The sequence below is a fragment of the Lasioglossum baleicum genome, chromosome 2, assembly GCF_051020765.1.
Source record: "Lasioglossum baleicum chromosome 2, iyLasBale1, whole genome shotgun sequence".
Lineage (NCBI taxonomy): Eukaryota > Metazoa > Arthropoda > Insecta > Hymenoptera > Halictidae > Lasioglossum > Lasioglossum baleicum.
This window is the reverse complement of record NC_134930.1, coordinates 21,083,278-21,096,695: the sequence shown is the minus strand read 5'-3', so window position 1 is coordinate 21,096,695 and position 13,418 is coordinate 21,083,278. Positions and strand designations below refer to the sequence as shown.

General features: G+C 47.3%; 1 protein-coding gene and 1 pseudogene across 29 annotated transcripts in view; one reads left to right on the top strand and one right to left on the bottom strand.

The window, feature by feature from the left end:
• Positions 1–13,418, top strand: part of Rg (A kinase anchor protein rugose) — a 409,256-nt gene that overhangs the window by 353,142 nt on the left and 42,696 nt on the right. The gene's annotated exons all lie outside the window — the stretch shown is intronic.
• On the bottom strand, positions 10,314–12,463 carry LOC143220461 (protein mab-21 pseudogene; annotated as a pseudogene).

The window sequence follows — 13,418 nt, the reverse complement described above, 5'->3', positions numbered from 1 at the left end:
ACGCTTAGGGGACGGGGTACGCGACTTCTGGATGCATGTTTTTAATTTGTAATTTTTACTTTCGAGGAAGTAGAAGCAATTGAAAGCTTGTTTTCAGTGGTAGTAGCCTTCATAGATCTGAAGTAAAGAAAAATCGTATTCAAATTTTCAGAAGATGCATGAAGATCCGCAGTCTAATCGTAACATTTAGTCTAATCAATGATAAGTTTCGAGATTCTTGAACCTGTCGGGAAGAATCCCTGATCGCCGAAGGCTAGTAAACAACGCACTCGGAATTCCGCAGCAATTTCCGTTCTTTCAATCACCGACATGTAAAGTCGAAAAGGCAGATAACGGGTACTTAGCTGCCGCGCTTCCATACAAGTAGAGTCATTACAGAAATTCCGTATTGCCCCGAAATGCATTCAGTCCGACTTAAGCGCGGAGCAGAGAAAGAACGTTCCCAGCTGTCGAGTCGTAATTGCAGCGACACAGTGCTGCATGGTGATCGTCCCGGGCGAATGTTGAGGCGAGTCCAGTCGCGCGGCGTGATCGTTCGCCAGCGCGATAACGCCTCGTGGTGAACTTCATAAAGGAGAGATTACCCGGCGAGTTACATTATCTTATTAAGCCTCGATAGCCGAAAAGCCCGTTCCGCTTATCTCGCTCATTAATATCAACCACTTACGCCAGATAAATTCTATAAATGTGTGCGCCCCGGCCAGGTGATTAGCAATCTCGCGTGTGTCTTGCCCGGCGAAGTGGTTGCGCGCGGTAGCAGGAACCAGGAACGCGGATCCGTGATCACCGACCGTTGCCACCGAGATGTAGCATCTGGTCCCCACAGAGTTTTTTGTCGGGGGAGTCTGTGCTCGCTGCCACGGGAATCGGTGGAGCAAGGTACATTGCCAGAGATCGTTGCTGGGAGAACGGTTGCGTGGCAGCGTTTCTCCGTCGAATCGCGTCCACCTACCCGGAACGCGTTTTTGCACCGTTCGAAACGTTTACCACCGTTTTCGGCCGTCCTACCGACGACTTCGAGATTTTTCTTGCACCTCCAATTCGAAAATAAGGGCGGCAATCACTGCCAACCAGCTGGATAAATTGCATCCTCGTCGACCGACCGGCTTGCTGTTGTATAACGTCTCGTTTCATTCTACAATAGATACCCGGCTCCCTGTTTTTCGCCCACAATGCTATGCGAACTCGTAATTTCTCTGCCTCGTCCTCGACCCTTTTCACTTTATGTGATTTTCTTAATTTTATCGATATGAAACTGATATAATACATTGTACAATACTCTCAGTAGTTTATTAAAATGCGGATCTTTGTGCTAAATAAAAGCTTTCCATCCGAATCGCAAGAAAGTGAAGTGAAATGAAAATTTCATTTCTCCCTTAATATACTCAGTAGACTAAAAATAATAAATTGGTTTAAATTCTTTAAATTCTTCTGACGTTTTTGTTGCTTTAAATTCACCTACTCAGTTTTAGCGTAAATGCATACAATTCGCAGTTTAGTCATCACAAATAAAGGAGATATTCAAGTGGCTACTTTTAGGTTTTCCCTCAACAGGGAGATTCTCTATTCTCCCAAGTACATACACACATTTCGTTCGACTGTCTCACACTACTGCATATTCCGCTAGCTCGCAATACATATTTTATATTGTCGACGTGTTTCCGACAGGAAGTTCCGTTGTATTTTACGAATAAAATACTAATCAACGGAATACAACATGGCTTATCCAGTCGATTAGCTTCACGAAATAGAAAGCAGAGATACATAGGACAGTGGGTGGATCAGCGATAGCGTGCTTTGTTTCCTGCTCCGTTGAGTTTCGCGCAATATTTTCCCGCGAGCACCTTGCGTAACCCTGGCCACGACCTCATCAATGTTTCATATGCATGCAACGACCCCAACCCCGTGTACCAGCGATACACTAAGTGGTTTTGCTCATAAAGCTGTAACGGTTCGTAGGATAATGTCTTTGGTAAGTGGTCTCAAGTTGGAGGGCGAGTATCACGGTGGCAGAGAACGCACATGCGACCCCGGAGAAATCATCGAGAGTTTTGCGTTGGATCGATATTTGGTACAGAACGTCGCTCTCGTTAAAAATTATTTCTCAAAAATCGATCGGAATCGTTTCCATTGGGTACATTCGATGATCGAATGTACGTCTACTCGCGAGAAGGAAACACTGTAGCACGAACGATGTATGTTAATAGCCGTATTAATATGCCGTTACCGTTTAATGGACCGTTTGACAGTTGTTTTTGATGTGCTACGTTTTTCTCGATGAAAACGACACGATATTACACGAACAGATCGGTATGTAAGTGGCAAACCCAATTACAGCAACTGCCACCGATGTTTCTACCGTTTCAGTTGCCACGAAGTTTTCATTTCACGAAATAATCAGCGCACCGATTGCATCGAAAGTGTCCATTACATGCGCCATTGACTCCAACCATTATATCATTACCGAGTTTAGCGCGAACGCTTACTTAATACTCACTTACGCCGAGACGTTCGATCGGAACTAATTGCTATTAAGAATCAATATTTATGAACTTATTAAATGATGTCAATCTAACGCCCCACCCTCCACGGAATTCTCTTGTGCACTTATCAGTCGCCACTGAACAGAGTTGCAAATGAGGTTTTTACTTTTTCAGTCTGTTAAATCCATCGCCGCGGCTCTAACCGACTATCATCAGCTTCTGGTATCGGCGTTTAGAAGAATGCGTAGTCTCGCTCGGTTTTTCCACAGGCGTAATCGAAAGCGGCCATTTACGCTCGGCTGAATCGTAACGCGTTCGCGAATTCCCACGAGACACACATCAGCGTCGATTTTTATAGCCTTTCGTGCTGAAAGAAACAAATCAATTCTAACTCGAAAATTAAACATTTTCTTCCGACCTTGAATATTTTCATTCTCTATGATTTTTCTAATTTTATAGACACATGCAATCGCTTTAAAATAAGATTGAAACAAACTTGAACAAGATTGAAAAAGTTCTTCTACAAATATAAATTAGAACATAAAGCAGCAGGAGTTGTTTCGATAAAAATGTCGCTTCGGAAACTGGTGGGGCCACATGCAGCGGGTTAGTATTAATGTGCGGGCATCGAAATTAACGCGAAATCGGCACCGTCGATCGGGACCTGGTACTGCTTATCTCGGACGCTCATCTATTCTGCGACGATCGTGTTTCCTCCCCCCGTGGCAGGGCTCTAAAAAAGTTTCAAATTTCAAAGCCTATATTTCCCCCACCCGGGAGCGACATGATTTGGTGTCGCGAATGGTCCTGGGGGCGCTCGCGTTATTTTTATAATCTCGTTTCTGCCGGCACCGGTCTCAGCGTGTCGCGGAGTCTCGGTCTCACCGAGAGACGCGCGTGCATCACGAGAAAAAAGAATCGTTCGTGGGGTATCGCGTTACCGATCGGTCGGTAAGGGTCTTGTCTCCGTCTCGCCTCTTTTTCTCTCTCTCTCTCTCTCCCTCTCTCCTCTTTGTCGAGACGGCCATGTCGGAAAGAGGTGAAGGGTGAGCGCGCGCCAACCGGCCAATAAAACTCGGAGATATCGAGGACGCGACACGCCGGACAACAAAACGAATGGACGGGCCCCGTTGAAATAATTATACCATGGATCTGATAAATACGAGGCCGGATCCCACGGGCCCATCGATCCCTTTTTTATTCTTTATTCTTCCGTATCGCTGGACGCCGCGCCGCCGATCAATCGGCGGGGACAGGTCTCGTTTCGCTGAAACACCGAGCAATAGCAAATAGCAACTTCATTTTAGATGGAACATTTTTCTGATCGCCGGTCGAACGACCGATCACAGACATTTTCATTTTTATTTTACGACAAAGTGTTAACTGTTGAAGGATACGATTGGAGTGGAGTTATTTTCTAATTAAAAGAGACAGTCTCATTCACCAGCCTAGTCAAATAGGTAACTTTACATTAAACTGTGTTTGTCCTGCCTCTTCTTCCGATCGTCATTTCGACTGGTGACGCATACTATTATGCCATTATACAATTTTTGGACCTTGAGCTTCCTCCAGAACTGTTTTATTTCCACGTTAACGTCGAAGGACAGATTAAATTGGGAAAGAGCGAGGGATGGACAGTTAAGTTGGGAGTTGGACGATCGAGGGATCGCACACGACGTTGACGATGCTCGCAGCCGAATCCCGCGATCGATCGGGCCCGATGAAGCCACAGAAGGGTTTAATAAGAGCCCGAGCCCGCTCTCGCGAGATAAGCGCAGCGCGGGTCTGGCTCAGCCTGCAACGCAACACGGCGCGGCGCATTCATCCATGCATTCCTGTCCGGTTTTCTCCTTTTCTGGCTGCCCCCCTTCGTTCCCCGACCTATCTACCGTCTTTGATACGACGCAGAGGCCTCCTCTCGCTCTCGTCTCCCCCTCGTTCTAAAAGTCCCTGCCCTCGCCAGCTCGTCTTTTCTTCCTTCCCGGGTGGCGTTCTCGCTTGTTCCCGGTTTCCTGGCGTTCGTTGTCCTTGTTCCTCGACCGAGTCTCGCCGCGAGAGAGGCCCCCTACTCGCCCGGCAACGTCCACCCCCGGCTTTTGTCTTATTATTTTGTCGGCGCGCGGACGCCGCGCCGCGCCGCCAGGTATATCTCTCCTTCTACACGGCACTCCTCTCTTCTCTCGCCGCGATCCCCGCATATAAACATCGCGGCTTTATCTGAGCGTTTTATAGCGGAGGTCCCGGCAGCTGAGGGGGCCCGGGATCGCCCCGAAGAACCAGAGAAGACCCCGGGCCCCCGGCTCGACACGCAGACCGCGCAATGATCGCGGGCCCCCTCATCCTACGTTCCTTCGCGCTTTCTCTCGGCTCTTTGCCTCCCCACAACTGTTTCGCTCTTGCTCCTTTTCTCCCCGTTCTTTCGTTCCCGCCGAAGTGTGCGAAAATTTGCATTTTCACTGATCGATTTAGAGAAACCGATGTTGAGTAACATGCTGTTTGTGATATTAACCCTTACGTCGATAACCAGAATTATTGTAAAGCAATCCGTGATCATCCAGGAGATACGAATCTACAATAATGTTTCTATTTATCAACGAGGTATATTAAAGAAGTTTTGAACAGAAATTGAAAGAGAAATTTTAAGAACAAGCCGTACCAATATTAATGAAAGTGGCGTTTCACTGATTTGTCGACTCTTTCCTCTTACAAGATCAACTTCAAGAGATTCGAGTTAACTAACGTGTTCTTTTCGATATTAACGGCCTCGGTAGAGTAAAGAATTTTTCGCACGTTAAGCTAGAAACACGTTAGGTTAAGTTAAGTAATCCGTTTGCGATAACGATTGCTTTAATGAATCGCTGCTTTCTCTCGACCCTTTGGCTCCCTTTGCTTCCCCTCGGATGTTCCGCTCTTGCTCCTTTTCTCCCCGTTCACTCGTTCCGGCGTATCTTTCCCCAATCGCCGGCATCTCTTCGCTTTCCCCCGATCGGCAAGGTCGATCGCGCCCGAGACAATCGAACGGGTCCGTTTTCTCCGGTTTCGCCCGGCTTTGTTTCCATCGCGCTGCGACGCGTCCCGAAGACGCGAACACAACCAACTCCGAGAGCCGGATCGTGAGAGGCGGCCCCGACCTATAGAATCTTCTGTACAGGCCCCGCAAGAACGCTGCGACAAAAAAAGAGGATCGTTCGTATACCCTCATTAGCATACCGTGTCTGGATCTCTTCTTCTTCCTACTCTCTCGCTCTCTTTCTCGAGCCGCTATCCTCCTCAAACGCGGCTCGCTACACCGCGCTCTGCATCGTGATTCTCACCACTTTGATAACTTCGACGGCTCTGCCGGGAACCTGCGTTCTCCGCTTCCCTTTTGCCGAACCGCGGACATGCATCGGGATTTTGTAATCTCGTTCGTCCGCGAGAAATCGGCTTCCCCCGGACGGGAACAGCGCGCCGAAATGTACCGGGATTTCTGTCCGAGGATTAATCTGAGTTGCTTTCGCTTCCCGCTGGGAATTTTGTGGAATTGAAATTTTCGGGGAAATTGGTGGAATTTCATAGACGAATTTTCATAGAATTCATTTTCCGCGGAAAGGTGAAGTGAAACTACTCTGAATATTATCTGATGGCGCAGGTTCCAGCAATCTCTGAGAACCGAACTATCGCGTTCAGCATTAAAAACCACCCCTCGTCGTCGTTTCACGCGAATAGCCAATCTTCCTCGTCAGATCTGCATTTTCCTTCAAGAAAAATTCACTTGTCGCGACTGGCGCGTGAACGATAAGCGGCTATAATCTGATGAAAGTTTCGCCGAAAATTCGCGTGCCTTCGGCTCTTTATCCTAAGCTTCACGCGATCGATTTAATCTTTCGGATCGACGGAACACGACGCGCGACGGTCGGATCGTTCGCGAAATAAACGAGCGACCGCGCGAGGCCGAGAGAACGGACATTCTCCGGGGGCTAATTAAAACTGGAGACGAACGACGCGCACGACAAATATTGTAAGATCGTCGCCGAATTTACAACTTTTCAAGCGTGAACGCTATCGGCGGTGCCTCGTAACGTTCCTCTCATTAAATATTAAGCAGTCATGCGTGCAACAAATTACACCGGTGAATAAATTTGCATGTTTATCGGGTTATTACGTTGACAGCAAAAGGTAAACGAAAACCGAAACAAAAGTCTTCGCGGCGGCTCTCTCGGAAGCCTTGGGACAAGAGAACGATACTCCGACGTGCGTATATGTGTCACGGTACATTATTTTTCGTATTATACCTTTAATTACCGCGCGTACCGAGCGATAAAATCTGATAATTGATAATGCCGCGCATAATTCTACAATTACCGTGAAAGGAAATCGCGCGACGTGTACCCCGAAGAAAAATATCGCGATTCGATTTCCAGCTGGACTTTATTAATCGTCGGGAAAATGCCGATCGCGTCGCGATTCTGTTGAAAAACCACGGAAATTTATCACCGCGAGCAGTTTCTATTTTACGAACACGCCGTTTCGTAATTAACGAACAAGAATTTACACGAGTAAAGCAAAAGTGGTCTTCGACCTCATTCCGGCGACGTAGACGGTCTCGTATTTGAATATTTCTTGACGTTAACCGAACTAAAAAGTCGCCGAGGAATGTTGTAACAAGTCCGCGCTAATTAACCAATGTGAAACGTGACGCGCGACATCATTGCAATATTTTATATGATCATCATATTTCATTCGGCGAAGCGACACGAAATAGGGGATGACCAGGCTTCAACACCTGTCAGATATTTATAAAAGATATCTCACACGCGTCGCGCGGAGTATTCAAGGCTGCCGCAGTAATTAACGCCAATAAATTAACAGATTAGTTGTCATGGGAACACCAAACCTGTACGCCGGGTTTGTCCGACTCGTTTTTCCTCAAAACCACAGGCTCCTTTCAGAAGCCACGTATCCGCGATGATTTATCGATTCCAATTGCACGTTCGACAGAACCATCGATTGCGTCGATAACACTTGTCATTAAATAATCGATGGAAACTCGACTTACGTTCAGGTGGACACGGTAGCAGATTTCTATCATTTTTGAAGACCGCGATCCGCATTCAGATTTCGAAACCGCGAGGCGCCGAGATTTCTATCGCGCTTTCAGTCTGTAATACGACATTAACATCTGTAAATCGTTTAATGCAAACGTTCTCGTTTTTAATTTTGTCTAACACGAATCTTAGTTACCGTGTTTTATTAACGAGATCTTGTCGGATGAATTGATAAGCTGAAAACTGTACTTACCTTCGTGGGAATTGTTGTTTTAAGGTGATCAGGTAATAAAAATTTCAATTGTGCTCCTGGTTTGAACGTTTCGAATAATTATTCCCGCGCACGAGGAAAAGACGAAATGAAAATGTTTCCGTATTTATTTGTATGCAGTTGTGGCTGTCCTCAGCCTGTCGGGTAACTGGAAAATGTTGTAACTCGTGAATAACGTCGTGTGCAAAAATTCTATTGCATTCGAGGACGGCGATTCTGTAGACGACGAAATGATTTTTAAATGTTTTATGATCGTCGGTGTACGGAAACAGGATTTGCTAAGTGTGTGCAAGGTGGAAACGTGATTTAATTTTGTCGAAACCAGCAAAGTATCGGTTGTCTTCGCGAATGCAGTCTGCACGGCTCGCTTTCGCGCACGAGACTATTTGAAGTTTCCCTGACGCACGCCCGGTAAACACGGATATTTGTAATTGTTGTTTGAATAGGTGCCAGGTTTGCGCTCGTTTGCGTCAGTTACGGGGATGTTCCCATCGGACGGCCGGTCGAAATCGATTACACGCGAAAATTTCCTTCTACCTTGTTTCCCTCTGCTCTGCCAACAAGACATCGTTCACTAGCAGTGCTCGTTTCGCTGCGAACGTTCGCGGTGCCTTTTTCTTCGTACCGAATATCGCGTTTCGAACACTTTCCTCGTTCTTCTTTCCGGGGAAACGTTTTCGACGATGCTCGAATGGAATTGTAAATTGTCGCCTCGTGTTTTCGCGACTCTACCGCATCATGCTGTTTGCTTCTACTTCGTGGTAATTGCCAGACTGCAGACGTATGCGAGGATTTGCATTTTTATAGATCGATTTAGAGAAACCGGTGTTGAGTAACATGTTGTTCGTGATGTTAACCCTCGTGTCAATAACCAAAATGTTCCATTCGGTGATGTTGCACTTCGTAATTTTGATGTGAATTAATTAACGTAAATTAATCTATGATCATCCAAGGACAATTATATTAACATTCGAATGATGTCTCTGAGGCGCCACTAAAAATTGCTGTACCATTATCAAAATATTGTCTACATTATTAAATATATCGGTATCTAATCAACTGCTAAACATTTAAGTATTGTACGAGGTATTGTACCAATTTAATATCCATAAAATTTCAAAAAAAAATCATAGGGAATGGAAATATTCTGCTCGAAAGAAATGTGTAATTCTCGAGTTAAACTTACTCCGAGTGCAAAGGGTCAAAGAAGTTTTGAAAAGAAATTTGAAATGGAAGCCTAGGTTCCCGATTATTGACACAAGGGTTAATAGCCCCGGTGAATTAGGAATAATCATAAGCCGTATCAAACTTAATGAAATTTCTTCTCAATATTTTTCGAATAAAGAATTTTTCGCACGTAAATCCAGAAACGCGGAATTTAAGTAACATGCTCGCGATAACGATTGCTTTAACGAATCTGAAAAGATCAAATTTTTAACGGGGGTAGGAGTCAATCGAAAGCTGCATCGAGTTCAAGAAGATCTTGCGTTTTAAACAGTTTACAAAAGCATAAACGTTCTCAGGCAATGACTGTCGATTACCGATGAGCGATCGTTCGCTCATTTCAACAGACATACTAATTTCGCTGCGGGACTGGTTGTGGATAAATCGTACGGCTTAACTAGCACGTGAGTCGGACATCGAGTTCTGATACCGATGGTTGCTTGACAGACAGCGAGATTAGTGTTGGCGACGTTAATTACAGGAGGGACAGACTAGAATATAATTTCCCGTGTATAATAACGATGATCACCGAAGAATCCTCGAATTAAATCGCACGATTAGGCTAGACGGACGAACGGTAACTTCGAACGACGACGGAGCAGTTACACTGTTACTTAGCTAATACGCAGACTAATAAATTTACACTCCGCGGACAGTGAAATCCTAGCAGACAAAGCACGACAGAAGCCATCCATGTCAGAGCATTTTATTGCGGCTCGCGTTGCATGCGACAAGCATTAAACATTCCGTTGCGTCGCGTCGGCTCGAAGCGAGCTCGCCGGCTGATAACGATTACGCGTACGACTTTCTTGTAATAAAAATATCGTCCGCTTGCATTTTCATTATTTAATGAGCGAACGATAAACCCGGACGACGAACAATGACTAAGCCCGGCTAGATAAAACGTGACAAGCACTTCGAGACACTTCGTTACAAACTACGAATCGAGCAGACAAGGAATCACGTTAAAAGACAGACAATCGATTCATTACCCGATCGGCGGAACAGAATTTTTCGAGAAAATCCAGCCAGACGAAACACGACGAAAATTATTAGAGGACGCGTTCGACTCGGTTGGAATTTGATTGCGTGCGTGTGTGCGCGCGCGCGCAAGGTCTCGATTCCCGTTGGCTGCTGCGATCTCCAGTGGCGAGGCAGAAAAACGCGCAAGATCGAGCGTTAAATTTACGAGGCCTCGGTTCTCTCGCCGATCGATATCCGGCGGCTGTGTTTTTCTCCTATACTTATACGGGGGGATGGGTGGGTGCTGTTCTCCAGACGAAAATGACGACAACCACGACGAGACGGTTCCATATAAATAGCATTGTATTTCACAATTTTCGTGTACACTTCAATAAATATCTTTCAAGATGTATTTACATAGCGACTGGGACAGGATAGCTGATTAGAAGAGAAGACTAAGTGACCGGCAACCGGTGACTCTCGCCGACAATTATTTCGGTAACGTTTGTTTCCCTACGTCGCGCGTTGCCGTGTACATACCTCTCGCTCTTTACACGTTTCCAATATTTCTGTACACGCTCGGGCAACGCGGACAACTCAGTGAAAAGGGGACAGATATCACCGGTTAGGCGTTTACGGTGGATTTTCGACTCGTCGCTAGCTGCCGACGGCGACTCCCTCTCTCGAGTCCGCCGCGGCCATTCGTGCCACGAAACGAAAAACGCGCGGTTTTATGGCACTGATTCGATCGTCCGCGGCACACCGGATCACACATACACCCGCAATTATCCTCGATCATTGGCAAGAACACACTACACGTCCTCCAGCACAGAATCTCATCTTCAGTGAAGTGGTCGGCCGCTTCCGAATCGTTCCAACTAGACTTCGTCGGGTCTCCCAATGATCCGACAAGAAACACAATCCTCCAAGCAGACTATATCTTTATTAGTTAGCTACAGTTTCGAAAGATTCCACTCTCGTCCACGGTTACTGCGTTTCGTTGCTCGACCTTCCAGCTTGGAGCTCGGCGTCCTTCGCGCCAGGATCCTCCGCGTGGGCTCTCGACTATAGTTTCTCCAGGGGGCAGCTGGTCAACAGCCCCCTAATCAATCTCCACACTTGCTTCGCCGCGTTCTCCAACCCGCTCGGCGATTTTCCCTTGAACAGATTCAGGTTCGGCAGAAAGTAGTGGGGACACCTCCGACACAGAAGGTAGAAGATCAGTTGCAGCAGGATGCCGTTGATCCTGGCGGTGATGCAAGTCTCGTCCCACTCTGCCTCGTGGGGATGCTTCTCGCACTCGTACAGAAGCAACGTCTTCATGTGATAGCTGGTGACTGGGTTCCCGGGAAGATCCAAGTATTGATCCCTGAGGGTTTTCAAGATACTGAGGCAACGCTTTCGGCTGCCACCTTGAAGCAGGCGGTTCTCAGCATCGATGAAGGACAATGCCCAGGCGTCGCCTTCCATTGCCGACTGTTTGCCTTGAAGACCGATACACTCTTTCGACAGCATGTCGAAGCCCTCGGTTTTCACCTCCGCCACGATATTCGGATGTGGCCAGGGTATATGAGCCATGGGCCAGTGCGAGGCCGATCTGGGCCACAGTCCGGCACATTTGAAAGCCGGTGTGATCTGCACCACGTACCTCTCCCGGATTCTCAACTTCACCTCGGTGGTGTCCGCGATCATCTTCACGGAATCCCTGTAAGCGCACTTGTCGCAGGCTTGCGCCACCAAAGTCTGGAATCTCGAGCGAATTTTCTTAGCGGACAGATACCCGGAGGCGGTGATGAACTCCACCCACAGGGACATGGATCTCTTCCGTCCGTCGCTGAGCTTTAGAACCGCGCAACCCGGCAGCGTCCCGTCGTCCACGAAATTCAGAACGCCCATTTGATTCAAGTAGATCACGATCTCGAATTCCGTCGGCGAAATCACGTCCAGACCGTCGTATCGACCGTTGTAGTCCGTCAGGGACGAGATGAACCGTGGTTCTTGCACCTCGACCTCCTTCAGCACGTCCTGCACCACGCGGCACACATCGTGGATGGTGCTCATCACCTGGCTCTTCCTGGTCATCACCTGCTCCCCGAAGTACTTGTTGATCTGATAGACCATCTCGGATTGGGCCGCCAGCATGTCAGCCGGCAACAGCATGTTTGCGGCGGCCTGAAGCCTCCGGAGGCTTCTATGTCGTGTCTTCCGCGACCGATCACCGCATTCTCTCTCTCGTTCCGATGATCCCGCGTCGATCTAAGCTCGAATCGTTCCAACGCGACCGTCGCGCTGCTGTTCTTCCATGTGGAGACTTCTCGGTTGTAAAAGTCCGGCTCGGATCAAGCGGACAAAACGAAGTGCACGCGGTTTTACGCTACGCGTCGCGTCGCAAAGGACGCCGCCGGAGACACGAGCGAGGAGCGGGAAGACAAGGTGTGCGAGCGACTCCGAGCAGGAGCAGATTGTCGACTGCGCTGTCGTTAACCTCCTCCGCGCCACCCGCTCTCCAGACCCGGCGAAGGCGTGCTGTTCCACAAGACCTAACCCATACCTAACCGAAGCCACGCCACCCAGACACTCACCCGACCAATCCCCGAGCTGTGAACATCGGGAGGCGTGGCTCGACGTGGCAGACCGACAAGATCGATCCGCAGCCACGCTCTACCTATACGTTATCCACTTCGAAGGACGAAGCTAGCAGCGCGGCTAACCCCAAAGCGAACCCTTCTTCCCCCATGAATTATGTAGATTAGACTCGTTTTATTTCGTGCTCGTGGACACACCGCCATTCCTCCGCAACCCCTTCGAGCTGCCCCGAAATTTTCGTTGCGCCGCTGCCGACCGGACCGGCGTTCATGCCTCGCTGCACCGAGCCTCGAATTTTTCGTCATCGACGGGTTTTCAGCCTGGCCAGTCGCGGGATGGATTTTCGAAGTCGCCTGCTGCTTTGCGAAAATGTATCTTTCTACTAACAAGTCAAGTTTTAACATATTTTTTGAACAAATTATTCTTTGAACCATCAGTTTAGACTTAAAGATTCGTCATTCAAAAACGTACAAATTCGACTTTGAAATTTTCCTCTAGGCCTAATAGTTTCGGAGGTATTCAATAAAATGGATGTTTCACTCCCTCAACGTGAATGTTGGCAGCTATAAAAAAATACGCGTCAAATATTTTTTTCAGTTCTATATCATACCAAAATTTCGTTAAAATCGGCGTGTTACGGTTGGGCATCATCCCTTGTAAGAAACTTTTATATTTTGACCTCCCATTAAAATCGTAATCCACAGAAATTCTTGATACTGGACTAGGATAAACCAGAAGTAGATTCTTCGATTCCAAGAACTGCTGGAACCGTTCCGTTTAAAAACATATATTTTATAACAAGTTAAAGACTGTGGAACATATTTCCACCAAAAGAATGAGGCATTGGGAACAACGCAGTACAGA